This window comes from Pongo pygmaeus, chromosome X (genome assembly GCF_028885625.2).
Source record: "Pongo pygmaeus isolate AG05252 chromosome X, NHGRI_mPonPyg2-v2.0_pri, whole genome shotgun sequence".
Taxonomy (NCBI): Eukaryota; Metazoa; Chordata; class Mammalia; order Primates; family Hominidae; genus Pongo; species Pongo pygmaeus.
The window spans coordinates 83814694-83837518 of NC_072396.2; the positions used below are offsets into that span (position 1 = coordinate 83814694).

Genomic DNA, 22825 nt, shown 5'->3' on the forward strand with positions numbered 1-22825 from the left:
TCTTATGATATAAAAGATATTAATACTGGGAAATGATCTGGTCTTCAGAACAAAAGGCCAAACTAATGGTTGTCCAATATATTAGATGTGCTGTAGATTACCACGTTTCGTACTGTGAAGGAAAACTAATATGCTAAAAAAGATATAAAACAGGCTAGATAACTGTAGCCTCACCTAATATTTGAGTTAACTTCAATTTCAGTTTTTAGCTCCTGGGCTACCCTTAGCAGGAATCATTATTTGCATCCAGCCATACAACTGAGTTTCAGAAAAGTTAAGTACACTTGTCTGAGATCATTCTAGTGATAGACATAGGATTTTAATCTACGTTTGACTGTCTCCAAAGCCTATGATTTTAATCTCCACTGTATCACTCCTCTAGTACGTAAACTATCCTTTCTGCGTGTCTCTAAACCATTGGAGTGTATGCCAACTCCAGTATGAAAATACTACAGGGAATATAATATAATGACATTAACAGTCATTATGAGATTTATTTATTATTATTATTATTATTATTATTTTTTTTTTTTGGAGACAGAGTCTCACTCTGTCACCCAGGCTGGAGTGCAGTGGCATGCTTTCAGCTCACTGCAACCACTGCCTCCTGGGTTCAAGCGATTCTTCTGTCTCAGCCTCTGGAATAGCTGGGATTACATGCGTGCACCACTACGCCCGGCTAATTTTTGTATTTTTTAGTAGAGACGGGGTTTTGCCATGTTGGTCAGGCTGGTCTCGAACTCCTGACCTCAGGTGATCCACCCACCTCGGCCTCCCAAGTGCTGGGATTATAGGCGTGAGCCACCGCACCCAGCCCATTGTGAGATTCTATAAACAGATTTTTATTGAAAAAGTAAAGACATAAAATTTAGTTGGGGGAAGCACTAACTCAATCAGCAATTAGATAGTTAAACATCTTTAAAGATGGGCATTGGTGTTTCTACTTCAGTGGTTATATCTGTTTCTACTGCCAGTCACCACACATTGCATAGTCTCTTGATTTTTTTGTCACTACCCCAAGGAACATCTGGAAATATCTGGAGACATGCTTGGCTGTCACAACTGTAGGGAGGGGTGCCATTGGTATCTAGTGGGTAGAGGCCAGAGATGCTGCTAAACATTCTACAGTGCACATGACAGCCCCAGGATTATCCATCCCAAAATGTCAATAGTATCGAGGTTGTGAAATCCTGCTCTAAACCTTATCAAAAAGTTGCCTACTGATTTCATTTACCACTGAGAGTCAGTAAGGCCATAATGTGGCAGCATTCATTTTATAAGACTTCCCTTGCTGCATTTTCAAGCCAAATCGTCTAATCTAGTCTTTAGCAGAAACAGAAATAAGTCCTTAGTCTCTTATAAAAACTATGTTTAGAAGATGGAGTCTTCTGACACACAATGCCTTTGTTATAATACTTAACAAAAACCACCTTTCTTGTTCCCCTCCATATGGGCTACTTTAGGATACTAACAAAACAAAATAGCACACAACTTAACCCACAGCCCCGTTCTCGAACATTACAAACCTGATTTTTAATTTATTAATCTCGATTTTAATTCTTTAGTAATATATTAGTGATCTAAAGAGTTGATAAACTTAACTGTTTATTCTAATCAGGTATTAGCTCAGATAGGATTTATCAACTCTATTTTCCAGATGTCCAAATCTTCTCTTCCCAGGAGAAAAGAACAAAATAAGACTAAGCCTCATTTCAAACTAGTTCTCCACCTTTGAAAATACATTATAAAACATTAGCATCAATTTTTATTTTTTACTACTACATTATCTTGAATTAAACATTACACCAGAGAATAATAATACAACATGATTTCTATAGCAAAGATATCATAGATAAGTCATTCTCCCATGATATGAAGGGCCTGAAATAAACAGCCCTTCATGTATTATATATCCTATTTCCAACAGCAATATCACAAAAGGGTAGGAATTATTTACTTAAAAGAAACAACCAAATCATTATGCGTAATATTGCTGTCTTTTGAGCCCCTTGCACATTTTGCACATGTTACTCAGTTTGCAGTACTCAAACTAGACTTATGACTCAATGGCCTAACCATAGCAGAATTATTTTGGAAGGTCCTTTTTTAAAAAAAAAAAAAAACAAACTATATATTTCATATATGCAGCGAACAGTAGGTATTGAGCAAATGTTCAAACACTGCTGCTTCTTTTGATCACCTTTGTCTATTTCTTTTCATACACTAAATGAGTCTATTTCCAGAGATTTTTAAGAAAATACTAAGATGACTGAAACACAGTCAAATTTTTATGAGCATGGCAAGGAATTGGATGACTGTTTAAAGTCCCTTGAAACACTAAATTCTAGGGTCACAAACCTAACTCTGGCAATTCGTGGTAAAGAGAAATATTTTCATCTATATCACAGAATTTTAGAACCTCTAGATATTAAATCAAGATTTTCCAAAATCACCTGGATAACTTCTTACCTAGCTTCATCTGCCATTTCCTGAAGCAGCATATCCATTTTGTTCTAGAATAAGAAAATGCGGATTTCTATTAAGCATTTGCTTTTTGCATGGTTTTTGGTTTTCTTTTAAAAGAGGGCAACCAGTCTCTAATTTTTTAAAAGAAAGCATTTTAAAAATCTTTTGTACCACCAGAGGGAGCTGCATAATTTCAAAATATTTTTTTTTTTCTGAATAATACTAAATTCTAAAGCTTAAAACTATGAGGTTATGGAGAAATATTAGCAGTGAGGTTCACATATAATTTAAATCTTAGTAATATAGATCTCTCCAAGTGAACCAATTTATAAAAGCTCCATTCTAACCCACTTTGCTTTTATTATGTATAATAGATTTAAATTTTAGATCACAATAATCAGAATTGTTCTTTCTGCCAGTTGATGTAAATCTGATATCAAGGCTAACTTTTTCAAATGTCAGAGATGAATAAAATATAAGTATTGAGATATTTACTAAAGTACAGGCATTCTCAGGCAATAGAGTCTGATTAATAATTTAAAAAACTCTTCTAGTTTTTAACTAAGTTATTGAAAATATTTTTAATATACAGGTGGGAATTCTAAGATATGGTCCCAGCTCTACCTTTAACAATGAGTATGATTTTAAGCAAATCACTAACCTTGCTGTTGGGCCTTAGTTCTTGTTTTCTTTCATTCACTTTAAAAATATTTCCAAAATACCGAAAAAGTTCATGAAATAGTAGATTCCTATGTGCATTAACATTTTGGTTTTAATTCATATCTAAAATAGCATTATTCGTGTTACAAGAATTTACTTAAATTGTATTATACAATGATTTTATTCCATAACTTCCTTCCCTCATTCAACCTTATAAGATTATATTGAGATCTAGATATCTAGTTCATTCACTTTAAACTACTGTATGATGTTGCAACACAGAAATAGACTCAGTTTTATTTATCCATTCTATTTTTGGAATTTAGATTTTTCTTAATTTCTCCCTATTACAGAAAATGGTGCAATGAACATTTTCGCACGTGTGTGTGTGGGTGTGTGTGCATGTGTGTGTGTGTGTAAAGAGAGAGAAAGAGATTGATCTATATATATACCTTTGTCTACACATGTAGGGGCTGCTTTGTGTATAAATTTGGAAGTGAAAGTACTAGGTTACATACATTTCATATACTGTGATTTATTCAACAATCTTCAAAAATTTTGAACATCTACTTTATGCCAGATATTTTACGTGCTAGGGAGGCATCAATGATGCCCTCATTAAGCTTAAATTCTACTGTATACATGAGAAGGGAGGACAAATAAATTTTTTAAGAAGTATATGGTATATTAGAAAGCGATATATACAGTAGAGAAAAATAAAGCAGGGAAGGTAGACAATAGGAGGCATGGTAGGTACACTGTTGATGCAATTTTAAGTAGGATGGTCAGGAAAAACCTCACTATAAAAATGACTCAAAGACCTAAAGGAGGTAAGATAGTAAGCAACGAGTATGTCTAGAGAAAGAACATTTAAGGGAGAAGAAACTACAAGTGGAATGGCTTTCAGGCACAAATATACTTGGTGTGTTTGACAAATAACAACAAATCCAGGTGCCTGAGTAGACTGATGAGCAATAACATGTCAGGACAGATCAAGGTAAGGCAGGCCATGTAGAACTTTATGGACCTTTGGAAACAATCTGGCTTTTACTGAGGAAAATGTTGAACCACTTGAAAGTTGTGAGAGGAATGACATGATCTGACTTGTACTAACAGGATTGCTCTCGTTGCTATGCGGAGAACAGACTGTAGATATTACCAAACTGCTTTTCCAAAGTGGATGTGCCAATTTGAATTCTAATTACTACTCATTAGCAGGGTGTGAGAATTTGGGCAACTAAGTGTGTTCAGCCAGATCTCTCTCCATTTCTGCTGTAAATTTTGGTTTTTATGACTAATGTTTTATATATATATGAATGTCTCCAGCGCCTGGCACAATACCTGAAACAGGAGAAGGTGCTCAGTGAATGCCAGGTGAATGAGCTGAGAGGCACTTCAGATATCATCAAATCCAACTCCTACATTTTACAGTTATGAAAACTGAGGCCCGGGGTAGTCAGTTTCTGAGTCAAGGTCCCAAAGTTAATTAGAAGCAGAGTGATGACTAGAAATCAAAGTAACCAAGATAGTGAAACAGAACCTTATAGCAATCACACCCCCCCGCAGGAACACCAAATTGAACAACTATCCATGCCAAACAAAAACAACAAACAAACAACAACAACAAAAACACCTTCACAAGAGCTAAAGAAACCAGGTGAATGGTCACAGTACCTGGTTTTGGAATAATCACAAGAAAAGATGCAATAAGGAGGGTGGACAGTCTCGCATTGCCTACATTACCCTTTCTGCAACCGCAGGCAGCACAGCATGGAGAGAGAATCTGTCTGCTTGGGGGAGGGAGACGGAAGTGTGCATGGGACTTTGCCTTGGAATCAGTACCAGCCTGCCACAGTAAAACACAGCACCAAGCAGAACCCTAAGGCCCCTCATTCTAGGCTCGTGCCCAAGGATGGAGCTCCTACATCCGCCACAGGCCAGATGGGAATCTGTGGTCCCAACATGATGAACCCAAGTTGCAGCCTGCTTCACCAACAGCTGACAAAAGTAGCCTTAGGCTCTGAATAAATTTCAGTGGCAGGAAGGCTATCACAACTGCAGTCCTTGACTGAGCCCTGGTGATGCACTGGTCTGGGGCTTTTGGTTTGACACACTGTGACATCAGCTGCAGAGGCCACAGATGATATATCCACTTCACCCCTCCCTCAGCCTCAGGCAGCATAGCATGGATAAAGACTCTTTCCACTTGGAGAGAAAAGAAGTGAGTGAGGGACTTTGCCCAGGGAACTCTCCCTGAATTTTCCCAAGTCCATCAGGGCTGGAGGCCTCAAAGCCCGCAGGAGAGTGGCAGCAAACCTAAGCTTAGGGCACCCTCTAGTGCTGAAACTGCTGCAGTGACCACAAGCTTACTGAATTCAAAAGTCAGTCATGTTTATTTGAATTCCTGGAAAGCCTTCTGAAGAAGGATGAGGACATACAAGGCCAGACTGCAAAGACTGGAATAAATACATAATTTTTCAATGCCCAGACATCGATGCACATTCACAAGAATCAAGAACATTAAGGGCAATATGACCTCACCAAACAGACTAAAATAACAGTGAACAACCCTGGAGAGATGGAGATGTGTGCACTCTCAGACAGAAAACTCAATACAGGTGTTTTGAGTAAGCTTAACAAACTTCACAAAAGCAAAGAGAAGCAATTCAGAAATATATCAGAGAAATTTTACAAAGGGATTAAAATAATCAAACAGTAATCCTGGAGCTGAAAAATACAGTGAATGAGATTTAAGAAATGCATTCTTGTCTTATTAGGAGAATTAATCAAGCAAAACAAAGGACCAGTGAGCTTAACAACAGTCTATTTGAAACTAAAGGAAAAAAAGAAAAAGCAATGAAAAATGTTCATGAAATCTATGGAATGGCATCAAAAGGGCAAATGTATGAGTCATTGGCCTTCAAGAGGGAGTAAAGAAAGAGAAAGGGGTAGAAGGCTTATTCAAAGAAAAAATAACAAAAAACATTCTAAACCTAGAGAATGACATAAATATCCAAATGCAGGTAGGTCAAAGATTACCAAGCAGATTTAATCCAAGTAAGACCACCTCAGACAAAAATAATCAAATTCTCAAAGGTCAAGGACAAAGAGAGGATTCTGTAAGCAGTGAGACAAAGAAGCAAATAGTATACAAAGGCACTGCAATAGGTTTGCTGGTAGACTTAGCAAAAACCTTATAGGCCATGAGAAAATGGGATGAAATACTTGAAGTACTAAAGAAAAAATGCCTGTCAATTGAGACTACTGTATCCAGCAAGCCTATCCTTCAAACATCAAGGTGAGAGAGACTTTCCCAGAAATAGAAAAAAAAAGATAATCTTCAAATTCATATGGAAATGCAAAAGACTCTGGATAGTTAAAGCAATCATGAGCAAAATGTACCAAGCTGGGGGCATTAATACAACTTAACTTTAAAATACACCACAAAGCTATAGTAACCCAAACAACATGTTACTGGCCTAAAAACAAACACACAGACAAATAGAACAGAATAGAAAAACCAGAAATAAATACACATGTTTACAGCCATCATGTATTTGACAAAGGCACCAAGAACATACACTGGGGAAAGAACAGTTTCTTGAATAAATGGTGCTGGGAAAACTAGACAACCATATGTAGAAGAATAAAATAGACCCCTGTCTCTTACCATATAGAAAACTCAACTCTAAATGGATTAAAGACATAAATGTAAAAACCTTAAATTATGAAACTAATAAAATAAAACAGGGGAAAACGCTTCATAAAATTGGATCAGACAAGGAGTTTTTGAATAAGATACCAAAAGCACAGGTCTATTCCTGTGATGGTTACACTGAAAGCTCAGACATTGCTGCGATGCAGCATATCCAGGTAACAAAGCTGCATCTGTACCCCCAAATATAGTTTTTTAAAAAGCACCTTTGGGAGGCTGAGGTGCGAGAACTGCTTGAGGCCAGGAGTTCAAGACCAGCCTGGGCAACATAGTGAGACCCCCATCTCTACAAAAAAAAAAAAAATGAAATTGGCTGGGTGTAGTGGCACATTTGTGTAGTCCGAGCTACTTAGGAGGCCAAAGCAGGAGGACTGCTTGAGCCCAGGAGTTCAAAGTTACAGTGAGCTATAATCACACCATGCACTCCAGCCTAGGTGACAGAGCAAGACCCTGTCTCAAAAACCAAACCAAAAAGCACAGGCAGCAAAAGTAAAAATAGATAAATTACATCAAATTAAAAAGCTTCTGCACAGGAAAAAACACATAAATACAGTGGAGAAAGTACCTACAGAATGGGAGAAAGTAGTTGCAAAAGACCTGAATAGACATTTTTCAAAAGACATACAAATGGCCAACAAGTATGTGAAAAAATGCTCAACATCAGTAATCATCAGGGAAATGTGAGTCAAAACCACAGGGAAATATCACCTCACTCCAGTGAAAATGGCTCTTATCAAAAAGACAAAAAATAACAATTGCTTGTGAGGATATGGAGAAAGGAGAATTCTTATGCACTGTTTGTAAGGATATTAATTGAGTACAGATATAATGGAAAAGAATATGTAGTTTCCTCAAAAAATTAAAAAATAGAACTTCCATATGATCCAGCAATCCCCTTCCTGGGTATATATTCAAATAAAATGAAATTAGTATGTCAAAGAGATATCTGCAATCCCATGTTTATTACAACACTATTCACAATAGCCAAAATATGCAATCAACTTGGTTCATCTAAAGATGAAGAAAATGTGGTATATCTACATAATAGAATACACTACTCAGCCATAACACAAAATAAAATCCTGTCATTTGCTCAACATGGATAAACCTGCAGGGTATAAGGTTAAGTGAAAGGAACCTGGCACAGAAAGACAAACATTGCATGATCTTACTCATCTGTGGAATTCAAAAAAAGTTGATTTCATGGAAGTAGAGAGTAGAATAGTGGTTACCAGGGGCTGGGGATGGAAAAGAGCTGGTAAAAGGAAGGACTAGCAGAAATTTGTCAATGGGTACAGAGTTAGTTTGGCAGAAAGGATAAGTTCTGGTGTTATACAGTAGGGTGGCTATAACTGATAACACCGTAGTGTATATTTTAAGATAGCTAGAAGATTTTGAATGTTATCACCACAAAGTGATAAACATATAAAATTATGGATATGACAATGCTGATTTAATCACTATACAATGTATGCATGCACTGACACTGTACTCCACACATACGTACAATTATGTGTCAATTACAAATTAAAAAAAAATAAAAAGCAAAAAAAATAAATCCCAGTGTCCTGACTTCAAGTTCTTTCAAATGCAGTTGGGTTTTCTAAACTTCACTGATCATAAAATCACCTCAGGATTCCTAAAGTAACCAAATAAAAATCAGAAACTCTAAGACAGTGCTTCTCAAACTCTGTGCATACAAATCATGTCAGAATCTGGTTAAAATGAAGATTCTGATTCAATATATCTGGGGGTGGGGTTTTGAAATTCTATATTCCTAATGAGCTTCCAGGTTGTAAGAGTGCTCCTGAATCTTGTCCTACACACTTTGGGGAACAAAGCTCTAGGGGAGGGTATAAAAGAATTGTTAAATATATCCTCACTTTAAGATATACACATATATTCTTTCTTCTTAACTCTAAACCCTGAGTATAAGCCTGTTCTTTCATCATTTACCTTTTTGTGAAAAGAGCTGTTTGTGGTAAAATGTTGATGGACAGCTGTCGATTTCTTCTTAATCGACTTTGTAAATCATATTTTTTTCTATATTAGCATCCAAAGTAGTAATAACAAGTTCTCTTCTCATTTGACTAACCACATGTTAGGTGCTGGGATCAGAGAGAAGAGTGATAATGAAATAAATTTTCTATCTGAATATTTAAATTTTACAAAACTTTGTTTCTGACATGTGTCACACACAAACTAATTTCAAATTTTAATTTTCTTCGTAGGAGGTCTCTGTTCGGGTTCCAGGTTTAGAAAACATCCTAGTTTTCTGAAAATTAATTCATCTTGTATTTTCTATTTGGTTCACCTCTGACTCATGCATACATAAAACACCTAAAGAGTAGGGAGGCAACATAAGAATATTTGCAATGAGATGAACTAGCTGAGGCATGGGATAATATCTAATACCAACTGGCATCAGTGAGCCTCTAGTACAATGGCCTTCATCAATAAGTACCACTGGCAGTCAGACAGAACCAGGATCTAGACTCTAGACATACAACTCAGTACAATTCCCAGAACTTCAAACCAAGCTAGGGAAAACGCCTCCTCAGGAATCTGGGGGATGAGCAGTAACTTCCTACCATCATTGTGAAGACACATCATGTTTATTTAGCATTCTAGAGATCATTCAGGCTCACAATACCATTATAATTTGAAGTGGGATAATTTTAAAAAGTTATTCTAAGTAGAGAAGCTATACTTACTTGTGGTGTTGTTAGGGTTGTAGAGCTACTCATTTTATCTTCCATTTGTTGTGTTTGAATATCCAGTGTTTCAAACTGGTGTTCGAATTTGTTCATCAAGGCAGAAGTCTGTAAAAATAAATATGGTTATTAGAAAAACTTACACTGAAAAGATGCTATCTGAACATAATTCTTTTTTTTTTTTTTTTTTTTTTTTTACCTTTTCAAGGTTCTACTCCTCAATGAAGCACCCACAGACTTAACTATGCCTCACATGGACTTGTTGCCTATTTGGAGGATAAAAACAAACAGTATCCTATGATACAAACAGTCTCAAAGTTTTTGTAGTCTCCTAAATATATTACTTACAAATCAACTTATGAAACTTGTCTACCTTTTCTTTAATAGTGAATATACAATGTTATGTATTTATAGTCTAGGCATTGGCTATCTTATTTCTTTGACTTTTCACTTCATTAAAAGACAACTAATTCAACCATTGTGGAAGACAGAGTGGTGATTCCTCAAAGACCTAGAGACAGAAATAGCATTCGACCCAGGAATCTCATTACTAGGTATATACCCAAAGTAATATAATCATTCTACTACAAAGACACATGCACATGTATGTTTATTGCAGTACTATTCACAATAGCAAAGACATGGAATCGACTTAAATGCTCATCAATGATAGACTGGATAAAGAAAATGTGGTATATATATACCATAGAATACTATGTAGCCATTAAAAAGAATGAGAATGAGACTATGTCCCTGACAGGGACATAGATGGAGCTGGAAGCCATTATACTTAGCAAACTAATGCAGAAACAGAAAACCAAATACTGCATGTTCTCATTTATAAATGGAAGCAAAATGATGAGAACACAAGGACACACAGAGGGGAACAATGTGCACTGGGACCTACTGGAGGGTGAAGGGTGGGAGGAGGGAGAGGATCACGAAAAATAACTAATGGATACTAGACTTAATACCTGGGTGATGTAATAATATGTAAAACAAACCCCCATGACACACATCTACCTATGTAACAAACCTATACATCCTGTACATGTACCCCTGAACTTAAAATACAAGTTTTTTTAAAAAGACAATTAAATCTTAGTTCAAAATCCACTGCCAAAATCACTTTCCTCACCAAGTACTTTGAATATGTTGCACCTTTACCAGCACCCTGTAGCACCCTGCAACAAATTTTGAGTTCTGATAACTCAATACTCTTATTAAACTTAAATCAAGAGTTATTATTTATAGATCTCAAGTCTTACCCTGACCATTGTTACTGCATTTTGAACTCTGACTGCCACAGCATCAACTCTAGCACTCATTCTTAAGAAATCAATTGCTTGCTTTTTCTTTTTTTTTCAACATTCTTTTCATTTATTTATTTATTTATTTATTTATTATTATTATTATACTTTAGGTTTTAGGGTACATGTGCGCAATGTGCAGGTTAGTTACATATGTATACATGTGCCATGCTGGTGCGCTGCACCCACTAACTCGTCATCCAGCATTAGGTATATCTCCCAATGCTATCCCTCCCCCTTCCCCCCACCCCACAACAGTCCCCAGCTTTTTCTGGTGGATTGCATTTTCAGCATGTATTCCTGCAGCTTCCTTATTGCCTTTCTGAATAGCCTGTTTTAAACAGAGCAAAAGTAAATAAAGGCAAAAACAAAGATCAAAAGTAAATATTGGCAAAGACAGACAGCAAAAGTACACATATTTTAAAAAAAGGAAAATAACCCCAAATTAACCTATAACCTGTAAGAGCTTATAATTAGCTTTTCAGGAAATAATTATGCACTTAATTATTAGGAGAATGTATAGTCCCATAATTTTCAATCTTATGATTAGAAAATATATATTCATTGATAGTTTAAGAAATTAGAACATAGGCCGGGCACGGTGGCTCACGCCTGTAATCCCAGCACTTAGGGAGGCCAAGGCAGGCGGATCATGAGGTCAGGAGTTTGAGACCAGCCTGACCAACATGGTGAAATCCCGTCTCTACTAAAAATACAAAAACTAGCCGAGTGTGGTGGCACGCACCTGTAATCCCAGCTACTCAGAAGGTTGAGACAGGAGAATCGCTTGAACCCGGGAGGCGGAGGCTGCAGTGAACTGAGATCACACCACTGCACTCCAGCCTGGGTGACAGAGACTCTGTCGAAAAGAAGGGAAGGGGAGGGGAGGGGAAGGAAGGGGAGAACATAAAACTGTAAAAAATTGCCCATAATAACATCACTGATCCATTACCACTGTTAATATTTTAGCATAGGGCATTCCAAGTACATAAATATATTTATTACTATATAAATATATTTTAAAAGTACATACATAGAACATACTGTTTTGGAACCTGTTTTTTTCATTTTTTTAAAAAAATATTTTAAAGTCAAAAATATATAACTACATCATTATTTCTAAAGACTGAACTGTAAGGATGTACCATTAACCAGGGTTTTCATGTGCTACAAACACTACTGATGGTACAGCAAATGATACTACATGTTATATAGATGTAAGTTTATTTTCTATGCATTTATTTAAATGTTATATGAAAATAATGTAACTAACATAAATCCATGTTTTTTTCTGGTATAAAAGCTTAGGACAGAGCTAAAGTTAAGTCAATTAAAAAAAAAAGTAAATAAATAGCTCACATGGTCCTCTAATATGGCAAAACCAAGAAGGTAATTAGATTGTTTGTAACTCAAGGGATAAATGCTTGAGAGGATGGATACCCCATTCTCCTTGATGTGCTTATTTCACATTGCATGCCTGTATCAAAACATCTCATGCACCTCATAAATACATACACCTACTATGTACCCACAAAAATAAAAACAAAAATTTAAAAGTGACTGAAATTTGACAATGAAGATTGGATCCCTGATTATTATATATTTTTTCAATTCTTCAGTAATATAAAGAGCAATGTGATAATCACACTAGTACATGCAACCCTACACACTTTCCAAGAATCTTCATAAGATAAGTTCCCAGATTCAGAATTACTGGATGCAGAGGTATGCACAATTTTAATTGTCCCACACCTAATTCTGGTAGGGACTTACATCTCTTCCGGCAGTATAAGAGAGTTTCTGCTTCTCTTGCATAGTCATCAATATGAGGTATTATGAGATATATCTGAGAGGTGAAAAGTGGTAGACAGTTGTATTTCTTTGCTTAAAAGTGAGGTTAAAATTTTTATGCTTACCCATTTCTACTTCTTCTTTCTTGAGCCATTTGTGTCTTTGTCCATCTTTCTTGGGATTTTTCTTATTAATTTGCAAGAACATTTCATACGAAAATTACCTTTTGTTATATATGGCCTTTTCTAGATTGTTGGATGAACTACTAATTTGTGTATGTCTGATATAAAAATGTCTAATTCTTTTATAGTCAGGTATTTCCTTTATGGTTTTTTACTATGCTCAAAATATCCATCTGTATCTCATGGTAATTTTGGCATTTTAATCTTTTAATTACTAAATTTAGCATTTATTTTGGTGAAAAGTATAATGTAGTGATCTATAGTTTTCTAATGCCTTTTACTGAAGTATTCTCTCTTTTCCTCCTTAAATATATTTAAAATATTTTTGTCTGGTGCCTAAATTCTGTTATTTTAGCTAGTTTTAAAATTCACATTATAAAAGAAATGCATGCACACGGGTACAGTATTCAAGTGGAAAGGAGCATACAGTTAATAATCAGGTGTTCCTCCTACCCCAGTTGCCCTGTCTCATATCCTAGAGGTAACTGTCTTAATATACATACATTCATTTATTCAAATATTTATTGAGCATCTAGCAAATGCTGGACAGTATTCTAGGCATGTGGAATTCAGTAGTGAACCCAAAACACAAAAACCCCTGTTGTTATGGAGCTTATATTCTAGTTAAAGAGTCTGACTATAAACCAGATAATTAAAATAGATAGTATGTTAAGTAGTGGCAGGTATCAGGAAGTAAAAATAGGGACATGGATGAAGCTGGAAACCATCATTCTCAGCAAACTATCACAAGGACAAAAAACCAAACACTGCATGTTCTCACTCATAGGTGGGAACTGAACAATGAGAACACATGGACACAGGAAGGGGAACATCATGTACCAGGTACTGTTATGGGGTGGGGGGAGGCGGGAGGAATAGCATTAGGAGATATACCTAATGCTAAATGACGAGTTAATGGGTGCAGCACACCAACATGGCACATGTATACGTACGTAACAAAACTGCACATTGTGCACATGTACCCTAAAACTTAAAGTATAATAATAATTTAAAAATAAATAAATAAATAAATAAAAAGAAATACAAAGAGAAGGAAGAATAGCAAGAGATTAAAATGGAGTCAGGAGACAGGTTTTCTTTTCTTTTTTTTTTTTTTTTGGGATGAAGTTTCACTCTTGTTGCCCAGGCTGGAGTGCAATGGATGGCACAATCTTGGCTCACTGCAACCTCCAGCTCTCGGGTTCAAGTGATTCTCCTGCCTCAGCCTCCTGAGTAGCTGGGATTACAGGCATGTGTCACCACACCCGGCTAATTTTGTATTTTTAGTAGAGACGAGGTTTCTCCATGTTGGTCAGGCTGGCCTCGAACTCCCGATCTCAGGTGACCCGCCTGCCTCGGCCTCCCAAAGTGCTGGGATTACAGGCATGAGCCACCACGCTGGCTGTCAGGAGACAGCTTTTAAAGATTTAAGGATGTCCCTGTGTACACGTACCCTAGCACTTAAAGTATAAAAAACAAAAGATTTAAGGATGTTTGTATGCTGATAGGATTGATTCAGGAGAAAGAGTAAAACTGGTGATGCAGGAGAGAGAAATTCTAGGGCAGTAACATCTGGTAGGAAAGAGGGATGGAACCTAGTACACAAAGGGAGGAGTTGGTCTTTGCTAGGAGTATAGACAGTTCATGTATTGTGGGAAGGGAAGGGAGAGTTTCTGGGCAGAGATGCAGGTAAGTATAGTAGTCAGAGATTTCTCAATGAAATAGAAAGCACAGTCATCAGCTGAAAGTGAGAGTGGGAGAGGAGTTTTTTGAGGTTTTAAAAGAGAAGAAAAAATATAAAATTTCCACTTAAGAGAAGGAAAGAATAAATGGATTACGGAAATATCACCAAGTCACATGGATTATCTTCTCTTTTAAATTCAACAACTTCACAAGATGTAAATAACAATCAAAAGATATTCTCTGACCCAGCAATTTTACTTCCAGGAACTCATACTAAGGACACAATCAGATTAACATAAAGATTTATAACTCCAACTCTACAAAAAAATACAAAAAAAACTTAGTTGGGCATGGTGGTATGTGCCTGTGGTCCTGCCTATGAGGGAGGCTGGGCTGGGAGGATCACTTGAGCCTGGGAAGTTGAGGATAGAGTGAGCTGTGATCATGCCACTGCACTACAGCCTGGGCTGGAGACCCTGTCACCAAAAAAAAAAAAAAAAAAAAAAAGGTGCTTATACTGAAAACTACAAAACACTAAGAAAAATTTAAGAATTCTCAATAAATGGAAGGACGGATCATGCTCGTATATTGGAAAGCTTGACATCATAAAGATATCAGTTCTTCCCAAATTTGTCTATAGGTTCCATGTAACCCCAAACAAAATCTTAACACTACATAGAAGGGAGATTGAAGAAACTGCAATTATGCTTAACAATATGAATGAATCCCACATATATGCTGAGCAAAAGGAAGCCAGACACGAAAGGGTTTATGCCATGTAAATCCACTTATGTAAAAGTTCAAAAAAAGACAAAACTAATCTGTGGTGTTTGAAAGTGAGGAGGGAGGTTACTCTTGATGGAGTAGTGCCTGTTAAGGGGGCATAAGGAGCTTTATATTCTGATAAGTTCTGTTTTCTCATCTAAATGCTTATATCATTTGTGAAAATTCATCAAGAAGCTGTACTTGTATAATTTCTGCATGTTACTTCAATTAAATTTCTACTTTTAAAAAATGCAAAAAAAAAAGAATGTTCACTTATGGTGGTATTTAAAGTAACAAAAAATAGGTTAGCTATCACTTATATGTCCAATAATAAAAGGAAAATTAGGTAACATATTAATATGATAGAATACTGTTTTATTAATCTAAAAAATCAAGTTTCAAAAAATAGCTAATCACAATATAAATAATAGCAAAGGGGGTAGGCAGGTCCTTTCATCCATTCGTATATCTACTAACACGCATTGAATGCCTATTATGTATCAGGCGCTGGGGATACAAAACTGAGTAGGACAAGGTCCCCACTGGTAGAAAGAGACCAAAAAAAAATGAAAAAAAAACAAGGCAATTATATTAGCAGCAAGTCCTTTATTGAAAATAAAACAGGACAACAGGGTAGGGTAATAGAGTAGATGGGCCACTTTAGGCTGGGTAGTTAGGAAAGGTAACTTGAGGGAAATAACATTTAGGTTGAAAACTGAATGGCCAGAAGGAAACAGCCCTGCAAAAATCTGAAGGGAAAAAAAATCTGTCCAGGCAGAGGAAATGCCTAATGCAAAGTCCTCAAGACAAGGTTAAGGGAGATGTGTTCCAGGAAAAATGTGAAGTCCACTGTGTGCTGGAGTAGTGTGACTGAAGGTAAAAGTAGTAAGATATGAGGTTGGAGTTGCATGCAGGGCCAGATCATTTAGAGCTTTGATGGTAAGGATTTTGGATTTTGTTCTAGGTGCATTGGGAAGACACTGAAGGGCTCTAAGCAGCACAACGACATGATCATGATCTACTGTTAAATGACCAGTCTGGCTATTGAGGAAATAATTGGCCATAGGGGGCAATGGTAGATGCAGAGAGACCAGCTGAGAGCTCAGGGCAGTAGGGCAGACAAGAAATGATGTGATTTGGCTTAGGATATTAGCAATGGAGGTGGTGAGACCTAGTCAGGTTCAGGATATATTCTGAAGGTAGACTTGCTATGAACTAGATGTGGGGTAAAAGAGTAAGTAATGATGACTCCCTGGCTTCTGGCTTAAACAAATGGGTGTAGAGTTGCTATCAACTAAAATGGAAAATACTGCAGCAGAACAGTAATGATTATGTTTTAGTGTAAACAGGAGTGGAAGTCAAGCATTCTAGTTCTTGAAAATATTAGGTTTGTGATGCCTGTTAGATACCCAAGGAGAGATGACAAAATGATTGCCAGATATGAGAGTCTGTAGTACAAGGAAGAAATAAGGGTGATAAGGGTATCTATCTTCCCATTCTTACCTCTCATTCATACCTCAACTTGCTGTAACCTGGATTTTGCCTCCTTCACTCCACTGAAATTGCTCTTCCTAAGGTCATCACTGTCATTCTACTGGCTTTATTTTAACCTTCTTACTTGCTAGATTTTGTCCTGCCAATCATTCATTCTCTCCTTGAATCTCCCTTCTCCCCAGGCTTCCAATACACCGCTTTTACTCCTGGTTCTCCTTCCTACTTCTCTGATTGTTCCTTTTTGAACCTTTTTGGTTCCCCTTTTTCCACCTTCTATCCCCAATCTCATTAAATATTGATGTTTATCATATAGGCTTTTTCAACCTGGTGTGGTCCTCACTCCTTACCCTCATCTCCCTGATCGATCCCATCCATGTGGATTTATTTCCGGGCTCTTCATTCTGTTCCATTGATCTATGTGTCTGCTTTTAAAGGTATCACTTTTTTTCATGATCATAAAATTTATAACTCTCAAATTAGTTAAAAAATTTGAACAACAAGAAAAGAAGACACAAGGGTTATGAACAAGTAGGTCACAAACAAATAAAAATGTCCAACCATAAAAAGATGCTCAAACTTATTCACAAGAAATACAAACTGAAACCATGAAATACCTTATTTCACCAATCATATTGGCATAAGACTAGTTTTTTGATATCTAATGTTGGCAAGAGAGTAGAGAAACTGGCATTGTTGAATAGATGGACAACTGTTCACCTTGCTTTTCTCATTAGCAGTATTCCGTTTCAATATACATGCTTATCTCAGTATTTTCAATGTCTATGTATTACCCTATTATATGACAGTTTCATAATATAATGAGCAAGAGGGTTCTATCTATTTTTGTTTATTTTCTGTTTATGGCAAATGATGCTATAAAGATGAAACTTGGCATGTCCATAAACATATGCAAATATGTCTTCAGGAAAATGTCCTAGAAATAGAATTACTATATCAAAAAGTATATGAATTTACAATTTGGAGAGACATTGCCAAACTGCCTTCCACAATTATAATAATTTTCATTCTCATCAAAGTATTATGTGCCTGTTACCCCATGTCTTTGATAACAAAGCATATTAGCAAACTTTCTGATATTTATAAGCCTGAAAAATACTATTTTAATTATATTTTACTTAATTTTTATAATTTTTATTTTTAGTGGGTACATGGTAGGTGTATGTATTTATGGGGTACATGAGAGGCTTTGATGAAGGCATGCAATATGAAATAAGTACATAATGAAGAAAGGGTTATCCATCCCCTCAAGCATTTATCCGCTGAGTTGCAAATAATCCAATTACACTCTTTATTTTAAAACATATGGTTATTACTGACCATAGCCACCCTATTGTGCTATCAAGTAGTAGGTTGTATTCATGATTTCTAACTATTTTTGTACCTATTAAGCATTCCCACATCTGCCCCAGCCCCACATTACCATTCCCAGTCTCTGGTAACCATCCTACTACAATGTCCATGAATTCAATTGTTTTTATTTTTAGATCTCACAAATAAGTGAGAACATGTGATTTTTGTCTTTCTGTGCCTGGCTTATTTCACTTAACACAATGATCTCCAGTTCCATCCATGTTGTTGCAAATGACTGGATCTCAGTCTTTTTATGGCTGAATAGTAGTTCTCCATTGCGTATATGTAAATTTTCTTTATCCATTCATCTGATGATGAACACTTAAGGTGCTTCCAAATCTTAGCTGTTGTAAACAGTGCTGCAACAAACATAGGAGTGCACATCTCTCTTCGATACACTGATTTCCTTTCTTTTTGGTATATACTCAGCAGTGGGACTGCTAGATAATATGGTAGTTCTAGTTTCAGTTTTTTGAGGAACTTCCAAACTGTTCTTCATAGCAGATGTACTAATTTATATTCCCACCTACAGTATACAAGAGTTCCCTTTTCTCCACATCCTCGCATTTGTTCTTGCCTGTCTTTTGGACATAAGCCATTTTAACTGAACCGAGATGATTTCTCTTTGTAGTTTTGACTTACATTTCTCTGATGATCAATGATGTTTATAGCACCTTTGTTTGCCATGTGTACGTCTTCTTTTGAGAAAGGTCTATTCAAATCTTTTGGTCATGTTGTGATCGGATTATTAGTTTTTTTTCAATAGAGTTGTTTGAGCTCCTTATATATTCTGGTTATTAATCCCTTGTCAGATGAGTAATTTGCAAATATTTTCTGTCTTTCTGGAGGTTGTCTCTTTACTTTGTGGATTGTTTCCTTTGCTGTGCAGAAGCTTTTTAACTTGATGTGATCCCATCTGTCCATTTTTGCTTTGGTTGCCTGGACTTGTACAGTACTGCTCAAGGAATTTTTTGCCCAGATAAATGTCCAGATTTACCCAAATGTTTTATTGTAATAGTTACATAGTTTGAGGTCTTAGATTTAAGGGTCCTTAATCCACTTTGATTTTTTGTATATGGAAAAAGATAAAGGTCTAGTTTCATTCTTCTGGATATGACTATTCAGTTTTCCCAGCACCATTTAAAGTAGAGACTGTCTTTTCTCCAGTGTACATTCTTGGCACCATTGTGGAAAATAAGTTTGACAAAAATGTGTGGATTTGTTTCTGGGTTCTCTATTCTGATCCATTGGTCTGTGTGTCTGTTTTTATACTGGTACCATGCTGTTTTGGTTACTATACCTCTAGTATAATTTGAAGTCAGGTAATGTCATTCTTCCAGTTTTGTTATTTTTGTTTAACATAGCTTTGGCTATTCTTGATCTTCTGTGGTTCCCCATACATATTAAGATTGTTTTTTCTATTTCTGTAAAGAATGTCATTGGTATTTTGACAGGGATTGTGCTGAATCTGTATACTGTTTTGGGTAGTGTGGACATTTTAACAATATTTATTCTTCCAATCCATGAACATGGAATATTTTCCCATTTTTTTGGTCCTCTTCATTTTTTTAATCAAGGTTTTAGTTTTCATTATAGAGATCTTTCACTTCTTTGGTTAATTCCTAGGTATTTAATTTTCTGTGTGGCTACTGTAAATGGGATTACTTTTTAAATTTCTTTTTCACATTGTTCACTGTTGGCATAGAGAAATGCTACTGATTTTTGTATGTTTATTTTGTATCCTGCAACTTTACTGAGTTTCCTGATCAGTTCTAACAGTTTCCTTGTGGAATCTTTTGGATTTTTCCAAATATAAGATCATATCACCTGCAAACAAGGATAATTTGAATTCTTCCTTTCCAACTTGTATGCCCTTTGTATCTTTCTCATCTGATTGCTCTAACTAGGACTTCCAGTACTATGTCAAATAACAATGGTAAAAATAGGAATCCTTGTCGTGTTCCAGATCTTTGAGGAAAGGCTTTCGGTTTTTTCCTCATTAAGTATAGTAGCTGTGGGTCTGTCCTATATGGTGTTTACGATGTTGAGGTATGTTCCTTCTATACTCAGTTTTTTGAGGGTTTTTTTTTGTTTGTTTTTATCATGAACGGATGTTGAATTTTATCAAGTGTTTTTTTCAGCATCAATTTAAATGATCATATGATTTTTATCCTACATTCTGTTGATATAATGTATCACATGAGTTTATTTGTGTTTGTTGAACCATCCTGTATCCCAGGAATAAATCCTACTTGGTCATGATGCATGCCCTTTCTAATTTACTGTTGAATTTGGTTTGCTAGTATTTTGTTGAGGATTTTTGCATCAATATTCATGAGTGATGCTGGCCCGTAGTTTTTTTTGTGTATGTTTTTTGTTTGTTTGTTTTTGATGTGTCTTTGTCTGGTTTTAGTACCAGGGTAATACTGGACTCAAAGAATGAGTCTGAAAGTGTTCCCTCCACCTCTATTTTTCAAAATAGTTTGAGTAGGATTGGTATTATTAGTTATTTAAATGTTCGGTATAATTCAGCAGTGAAGCCATCATGTCCCAGGCTTTACTGGGAGAATTTTTGTTACGATTTCTATCTTGTTACTTGTTATCTGTGTGTTCAGGTTTTGGATTTCTTCCTGGTTCAATTTTGGTAGGCTGTATACATCTAGGAATTTGTCCATTTCTTCTAGATTTTTCCAATTTATTGGCATATTTTTGCTCATAGTAGCAACTAATGATCCTCTGCATTTCTGCAGTATCAGTTGTAATATCTCCTTTTTCATTTCTTATTTTATTTAGATATTCTCTATTTTTTTAGTCTGGCTAAACGTTGACAATTTTGTTTAACTTTTCATAAAACCAATTTTTCATTGATCTTTTGTCCTTTTTTTCATTTCAATTGCATTTCTTTCTGCTCTGATCTTTATTATTTCTTTTCTTCTACTGTTTTTGTTTGATTTACTCTTGCTTTTCTGGTTCTTTAAGATGCACCATTAAATTGCTTATGTAAAGTTTTCCCTGTTTTTTGTTGTAGGCACTTAGAGCTATACATTTCCCTCTTAGTACTGCTTTTGTTGTATCCCACCGGTTTTGGTATGTTTCCATTATCATTTATTTCAATAAATATTTCAATTTCCTTCTTAATCTCTTCATTGACCTACTGGTCTTCTGGGAGCATTTCCATGTGGTTGTATAACTTCCAAAACTCCTCTTGCTATTAATTTCTAGTTTTATTCCATTGTGGTCAGAGAAGATGCTTTATTCTATTGTGGTCAGAGAAGACGCTTCATATTATTTCAGTTTTTTTTGTTTTTTTGGTTATTATTATACTTTAAGTTTTAGGGTACATGTGCACAATGTGCAGGTTAGTTACATATGTATACATGTGCCATGCTGGTGTGCTGCACCCATTAACTCATCAGTTTTTTTTTTTAATGTTTTAAGATTTGTTTTGTGGCCTAACATATGGTCTGTCCTTGAGAATGATCATGTTCTGAGAAAGAGAATGTGTATTCTGCAGCTCTTGTATGAAATGTCCAGTAAATATCTATTGGAACCTTTTGGTCAGTAGTGAATATTTAAGTCTAATGTTTCTTTGCTGATTTTTCCCTGGGAAGATTGATCAAATTCTGAAAGTGGGCTGTTAAAGTCTCTAGCTTTTATTGTATTGGGGCTAGTCTATCTCTTTAGCTCTAATAATATTTCCTCTATATATCTGGGTGCTTCAGTGTTGGGTGCATATATATTTTAAATTGTTATATCCTCTTGATGAACTGACCCCTTTTTACCATTATATAGTAACATTATTTGTCTCTTCTTATAGTTTTTGTCTTGAGATCTATTTTGTTTTATACAGCTATAGCTACTCCTGCTCTTTTCTGGTTTCCATTGGCATGGAATATCTTTTTCCATCCTTTTTTTTTTCAGTCTATGTGTGTCTTTATAGGTGAAGCATGTTTCTTGTAGGCAACAGATAAATAAATGGGTCTTGTTTTCATCCATACAGCCAAACTATGTCTTTTGATTGGAGGGTTTAGTGTATTTACATTCAATGTTATCATTGATAAGTAAGGACTTATTCCTGCTATTTTGTTACTTGTTTTTTTGGTTCTTTTGTAATCTTCTCTGTCTTCTTTCATTCCTGTCATCCTCTAGTGAAGATGATTTTTCTCTGGTGATGATTTAATTTTTTGTTTTTTATTTTTTGTGTATCCACTGCATGTTTTTTGGTTTGAGGTTACCATGAGGCTTGCAAATACTATCTTGTAACTCATTATTTTAACCTGATAACAACACTATTTGCATAAACAAACAAGTGAAAAGAATACTAATAAAAACTTTGCCTTAACTTCATCCCTCACTTTTTAACTTTTTATTGTTTCTATGTATATCTTATTGTACTATGTCTTGAAAAGTTGTTGTAGTTATTATTTTCAACTCGTTCATCTTTTAGTCTTTCAACTTAGGATAAGAGTAGTTTATATACCACAGTTAGTGTTATATTATGTTGTGGTTTTCTGTGTACTTACTATTACCAGTTATTTTTGTACCTTCAGGTGATTATTTATTGCTCATTAATATCCTTTACTTTCTGATTGAGGTACTCCCTTTAGCATTTATTGTAGGACAGGTCTGGTAGAAATTCCTCAGCTTTTGTTTGTCTGGGAAGGTCTTTATTTC

General features: G+C 35.6%; 1 long non-coding RNA gene across 2 annotated transcripts in view; it reads right to left on the reverse strand.

Moving 5' to 3' along the window:
• Nucleotides 1–2464: 2464 nt before the first annotated feature.
• Nucleotides 2465–22825, reverse strand: part of LOC129024947 (uncharacterized) — a 50246-nt gene continuing 29885 nt past the window's right edge. Inside the window, exons 3-6 of one of the 2 annotated variants that reach the window (XR_008497142.2) lie at nt 11611–11724; nt 9755–9821; nt 9556–9663; nt 2465–2513 (exon numbers count right to left, since the gene is read on the reverse strand). This is a non-coding gene — a long non-coding RNA (uncharacterized LOC129024947). Of the gene's footprint in view, nt 2514–8797; nt 8950–9555; nt 9664–9754; nt 9822–11610; nt 11725–22825 lie in introns of those variants that run through there. The other variant, XR_008497141.1, reaches the window with a different exon arrangement.